Raw genomic sequence first — 7,069 nt, forward strand, 5'->3', positions numbered from 1 at the left:
CTCACCCCGTTGTTTCCTATGTTTTGTAGGATCTAGGTGAGGACACGGTCGGATGGACGTCGGCACGCGAGGGGAAGCGATTACACTGTCCACCGTGTTTTTGATCACTTTTGTACATGATACAAATTTTGTGTAAAGAATATCTATATATATGTTTAATGAATGAAAAATTTTGGGCCCAACTATTTATGTTATCTTCCATGTGTTTTCATTATGTATAATTTATGAGTATATGAGTAGAAAGCAGCTATTACATGAGAGTGATGAGTCATGCGTGTAGAATAATCTGAATAGATTCGGGAAATTTTAATTAATTCTTCTTAAAATAATACGGGTACTTGTGAGTTAACCTAGCCCACCCTCCAAAAAAAGAAATAGGGCCGAGTACTGGTCTAATTTTCACAGGTTTGTAAGGGTGGATCCATACCCTATATTTTTTAGACGACTACAGGTCCACCCGTAGGTATATACCTGTTTTGCCAAGTCTAGTAAAGTAGCCCAACTCATGGAAGGGGCTAACTCATGGTGTGGTCCAGCTCATAGAATGGGCCAACCCATGGAATGGATCTTCTTCCAAGATGGGTTATTCCATTGAATGGTCAATCCACAAGATGGACTAAAGCATGGGCTCAATTAAAATTGGGCTAAGGCACTGGGCCATTAATCATTTATTTCGTTACTGAGCCTGATAAGGTCCAGTACGATTTTTTGTCCATACAATTATTATTTGTATTTATACTCTACTTAGAAGGTAGTTAATTGACATTTACATTGCTATAAGACAATTATAGATTTAATCAATAAATTAATTAGCAATTGTTAACTTTGCAATTGCATTTAACTTTATTTTAATAGAAATTTTTAAAAGGGATAAGGTTCAATTTGTCTCCTTTGTCTATCTGTAATTCTTTTATTTGTTCTTATAATAAATTTTCTCATATGGTCGACGTTTAACAAAAAAAAAAAAAAATATATATATATATATATATATATACCCTTTTTGATTTCGATCTATCCAGGGGCGGATGCTACTCTATCATGGCCCACCCTCAAATTTTTTAAAAAAATATTAATATATATAATTTTAGGATTTTAACTTACTCTAACAAAAATATTAATGGACAAAAATATTAATACGTAATTAGTTTTTATTTTGGTTCACCCTAATATAAATTTTTTTATCCGCCCTTAATCTATCCTTTGTGATTTCATGAAAGGAAATCCAAACTCAGATTTGACGAAAATAGTGAGATCAATTTTTCGTTGAGACTGTTTTGATTACATGACAGAGAAAAAAAAAAAGGAACAAAAACTCTTATACTAATAAATTAAAGGTGATACGTGTTATCAGACTGAAGTTACCAGCGTGACTTTCAATTGATTTGGGACCCAGGTTAATATGCTAAACGTAAGGGTGAATAATTATTTTTCCAATTTGTATTCAACAGCAGAGACGACTGCGGGTGGCAGCATTTGATTAGAGTCAGCAAAAGAACAAAAAGAGTTAATTCATAGCAAATAATTATATGGCTGGTTGCAGACGACGAAGACTTTGTCAACGACGACTCTCTAAGTCTTAGTCCTTATCAGTTATCAAGTCTCCTCCTTTGTTTCATTATAAGTTGTTGTGTGTTCTATAAATACAAATGCAAAATGAGAGTATAATTACATAAAGTTTGAAATAAACAGAAATAATAGAAAAATGTTGGTTGTTTGGGTGATGCTCATGCTGTTATCATGGCAAAAAACCAGCTTAAATGTGATCAAATCTAGTTGCCAAGAAAAATGTGGGAACGTGATCAGTGTTCCTTATCCTTTGGGATCGACGATCAATGCTGTGCCTACGAAAATTTCCTACTACAATGCAACCGCAATGAAACTCCTCCCGTGCTGATATTTGGAAATAACATGATAGCTCTAAATATATCACTGGAGGAGGGAGGGCATCGTCGTGGCGGGTGGCCAGCATGGACGCACCTACTAGCTGCTACAATGAGTCTGGGAGGACCGACTTTTTCAGTCAAAGCATCTCACTGGATAGGCATTTTAGGTTCTCAGACACCCGAAATAAGCTCACAGCTTTTGAGTGCGATACTTTGGTCCTCATGACTGACGATGACGGCAATTTCGGGAGTGGTTGTGTCTCCTTATGCACAGAAGAATCTTATAAAAACTTAACAGATCAAGATTCTTGCTCACGCATTGGTTGCTGCCAGACTCCAATACCCGAAAGTCTCAAAACATTGAATATCAGTATTTGTCATGTAAATGATCACAAGGAAGTTTGGAGGTTTAATCCTAGTGATTATGCAATTTTAGCAGATATTGAAAGTACTTTCAATATTTCAGATTGGGAGATCTCTGATACCTCTTATTTTGATAAGACTGTGAAGTCAAATCTTACCATTGAATGGGTGGTTAAAGAAGAGATCACATGCGACGAAGCAAGTGCAAATTCATCTGAAAATATGTGTGGTCCGAATAGCAAGTGTATTTACTCCGAAAGTGGCAAAGGATATCGCTGTTTGTGGAAGGACGGATTTCATGGAAACCCCTATCTCCCCCTTGGATGTCAAGGTATATTTTTCTTGTTATATATGTGGAGATCGAGATGGACTTTAATTTAAATATTTTTATTACTGATTAATTGATATTAATGAGTGCGAAGACCAAGAAAAATACATATGTCATGGTTCTTGCAAGAACACAATTGGGAATTACACATGTAGCTGTCCACTTGGCATGCAGGGCGACGGAAAAAAAAGTTGCCAAGGATTTCGTATAACTACAATCGTAGCAGGTAAAGTACAGCCTTTTTCCAAATTTTTATGTTTGTGGTTTATATTGGATTAAGTCTTTAATACCGGAGTTTAGGGTTCAAAGCTAGCCTTTTATATTTTCAAATATGATTTATGCTTTGAGTCTTAATTAGTGATTAGAAACTTGACCCGGCCAGGCCACCGGGTCAAGCGGGTTAACCAGTTTGACCTACTGGTCAACCGGTGTTCAAAGGTTTGAAATCTAACAAAATACCCATAAAACGATCTGTAAGTCCCTATAGGTTTAAAATCTTATAAAAACACCCCAAACACCACCGTCGGTATTGGCAACTATGACCTATTTTCGGCAACAAAAACACTTCCCATCACCACAAAAACACACCCCCTAGCCTCCTGACCAAAACCTATCTTACCCCTCCTTTGTTAGCCTCCCCGATCGCCAACGATAGCGGGCTTTTTCTGGTGACATTGTTTTGCAATTTTTGGTTGATTCACTCACCAAAAATCAATGTTGTTGCCACTATTCCACTCACCAACCATTTCTCTTCAAAAGCCCTAATATTCTAGTCTTCAATTATTCACTGGTCAATGTCCTAATTTCTAGGGTTTTGAATGAATAAGAAAATATGTAGTCCGAACCAGTGAAGGCTCCAAGTCACGGTTTGAATCGGTTCAACCGGCCAAGCCGGGTTGGATTCCTAATCACTGGATCACTGCTCTTAATATACAAAGAATTTTCCTTCTTTAAAAAAAAAAAAAAAATGGTACTAGTGTCAGAATCTAGGGGAGCCGCACGCAACCGAACCAATCTTGGCCACGTTGCGTGTCAGAGATTTATTTTTGGGAAGGTTAAAAACTTTTTATTAAGTACGCATCCAAAAACATTATCAATCTTGTTAATAGGAGGAAATGCATCCATTAATTAAAAAATTCACTTATTATACTTATTTAACATATTAAGGTTTGTCACGTAAAAGGAATATTTTTTTTTTGAAAATTAAGAAAAGTGAATATTTAATACACATGGTAAACTAAACTTACTTTAATCTTAGATATAAAGTTCTTTTTAATTTATAACTAAAAAAAAATGAAGAAAAAATGCGTGGAAACATGTGTTTTAAAACTCCGTTTGGCCCGGCCAGTTGAACCGGGACCCGAGGCCTTCACCAGGTCAAGTTACAATTTTTTTTATTCATTGAAAACCCATGAACAATTGAAGGCTAGAATGTTAGAGCTTTTGACGAGGAATGGCCGATGAGTACAATGGTGACAACAGCGGTAATTTTCAGTGAGTGAATCAACCAAAAATTATAAAACTATGTCACGAGAAAAAGCATGTTGTTGCCGGCGATTGGGGAGTTGAACAGGGGAGGGGTGAGATAGGTTTTGGTCAAGAGGCTGAGGGAAGTGTTTTCATGATGATGGGGAATGTTGTTGTCATTGGAAACAAGCCCTATTTGCCAAGGCCGACGATGGTGTTTGGGGTATTTTTGCAAAATTTCAAACCAACAGGGACTTATGGAATTTTTAGAGGTATTTTTGTTAGATTCAAACCTTTAGACAACTAGGGACCCGGCCACTTTGCCGGGTTTCATCCCGTGTTAGGGTATATATATATATAAGTAAATCTCTAGTTAGGATATTCTGATATTAATTTTGTCAGGATCATACTTATACACCATTGATTTATTGTATGGGACTGAAATGATATTTTATAATTTAATTCCAATAGTATACACTCAAATCTTGACAAATTAATATCGTTTGTAAATTTTAGTAATAGTGTCTATGTTTTCTTTAATGAATATCCTTTTGTGATTGTTTTGGGGAATTAGAAAATATCATTCACTAGGATTAAAAGATTTTTCTATAGAATTAAATTATGTTTAATAGCATATAATAATCTATTAATTTAGATTAAAAGTGTTAAAGTATATCTATTTTCCTCTTTTTCAAAATCTCACCTAGGGTTCGCAATTTCCATAGACCTCCTGCTGACCTTCATCTCCACCTTGTCCTCGTTAAGTTCTCATCCCATCCAGTCCTGGCCACAATCCCGGATTTTTGGGAATAGAGACAAGAGCGGGTATATTATACATATTAATTTTTAAATATGTATTTAATTTAAATACATATTAATTTTAATTTTTAATTTTTACAGAGGTGAGTTATAGAGTCAAGAGTCTTGAGTTGGAGCAAGGCAGGCAGCTAGATAGTAGTTTCATATCGATTGCTTATGGTCTTTACATCACCACTTGATTTCATTCTTTGCATGCAGTTGCTGGATTAATCATTTTTGTTCTCGCTCTTGGAGTTCTGGCTTTTGTTGCATGCAAGCAACGAAGAAAAGAGAAAAACTTTTTAAAGAATGGGGGTGTGATATTGAAGCACCACCGTGTTAGGATTTTCAGTGAAGCAGAGCTAGCAAAAGCTACTAAAAATTATGATAATTCTCAGTTTCTTGGTGAAGGTGGTTGTGCTTCTGTTTACAAAGGAAATCTACCTGATAATACCCTTGTTGCAGTCAAGAGGCCAAAACAGGTGGATAACAGTCGGATGAATCAAGAATTTCAACATGAAATTGGCATTGTTTCACAGGTCAACCATAAAAATGTGGTGAAGCTTTTGGGCCTGTGTTTGCAAACGAAAGAACCATTGTTGGTATATGAATTCATTTCTAATGATACTCTATACCAGCATATCCATGACAAGAGGTCACAAGTTCTAAGATCTTGGAAAGGTCGTCTGAGGATAGCTACAGAAACTGCACTTGCACTTGACTACTTCCATTCTTTACCAAGCCCTTCAATCATTCATGGAGATGTAAAATCTTCTAACATACTCTTGGATGATAACGGTACAGCAAAAGTATCTGATTTTTCATATATTTTTTTAGCCATATCTTCTGTAATGATTTCAGTTACATGGGTTAATTTTGCATAATTAGTCAAGAGAATTGGCTTGTCATTGATTTGGCCAAGAAATGAAGATGTCATGAGTACAGGAACCGAAGGAGGAGGATTGACACAACATTATGGAAGTTGGAACTTGACCTTCCAATGAAAAGAGTGCAAAGCAAACACACTTACCACAAAACATGCAAACCGAGTGACGGGCCGGCATATGCAAAGCTAGTATCCCTAGAACCTGCATAGCCACTTGCTAAAGCCACCAGGCCATATAAAAATCTCCCAGAAATATACAAAGGCAAGATTTTCATTTCTTACAAGCTCATACCCACTTTTCTCTAAGAATAAGTTCTTAACTTCTCTCCTAAACGACCATTAATATATTCATTATTATACTTGAGCATTCTAAACATACCTAAAAGCCATAATCTGACATAATCACAGTGACACCCTACTAGCCCTCGGGATAGGTGGTTTGAGAGACCTCAACATACTGAGCAAGGTTAGGTATCGAGGCCAAGGCCTTATAAGGCCGTTAGAATTCTAGAAAAGGCAAAGAATTCAAGAGAGAAATGTAAAGAATGAAATTGTATTTCAAGTGTGTGATTTCCAATGTACAAGAGCTCTCTATTTAGACATTAAAATGCATGTTAGAATCATGCTAATGAGTTATGCTAATGGCTAAAATCAAGCCTTGCTTGATTCAAGCCTTTTATTTGGTGGAAGATCTACCAAATCCCATGTCCTCGTCTTCTCTAGAGTTTTGATCTCTTCGTCCATTGCTTGCTGCAAAAGAGGGTTAGAACGAGCCTCACGATAAGTGTGACGCTCATGCAAGGAGACTATAGCTGAGAAACAATGAAAATCAGTAAAATGGGAAGAGGGTTCTCTTAACGAGTAAAGCGACAAAGAGCCAAAGTATGTGACTCATCAGGGAGATCAGAATGTGCCACAAGTGTAGAATCCTCACAAGGTGTAAAATCATCAGGAGCAAACATAGGAGATATGACATGGTCAAGCTTAGAAGAGGTCCCTGCATTAGATGGAAATAATTCTGCAAAAGAGTGAGTAATAAGGGAAGAAGAAGATGAGATATGAAATTTTGACAAAGAAAAGAACATGATATGTTCCCAGAATACTACGTGACGAGAGACACATAAGCGTTAGGAGATGGGATCCCAACATCGATCGATACCCCTTATGTTCTATACCATATCCTAAGAAACAACAAAAGCAGGCTCACGGTTCAAGTTTGAACCACTCATGGGGCTGCAAAAGAACAAAACAAGCACACCCAAACACTTTTAGGAGACTATAGTTGGATGAACAACCAAGAAGACGCTCATAAGGAGTTTGATTATTTATGACAAGAGAAGGCAT

General features: G+C 36.6%; 1 pseudogene; it reads left to right on the top strand.

The window, feature by feature from the left end:
• The first annotated feature begins 1,692 nt into the window (after positions 1–1,692).
• On the top strand, positions 1,693–5,952 carry LOC116144324 (annotated as a pseudogene).
• Positions 5,953–7,069: the final 1,117 nt, after the last annotated feature.

Source organism: Pistacia vera, unplaced genomic scaffold, assembly GCF_008641045.1.
Source record: "Pistacia vera cultivar Batoury unplaced genomic scaffold, PisVer_v2 Contig441, whole genome shotgun sequence".
Classification (NCBI taxonomy): Eukaryota; Viridiplantae; Streptophyta; class Magnoliopsida; order Sapindales; family Anacardiaceae; genus Pistacia; species Pistacia vera.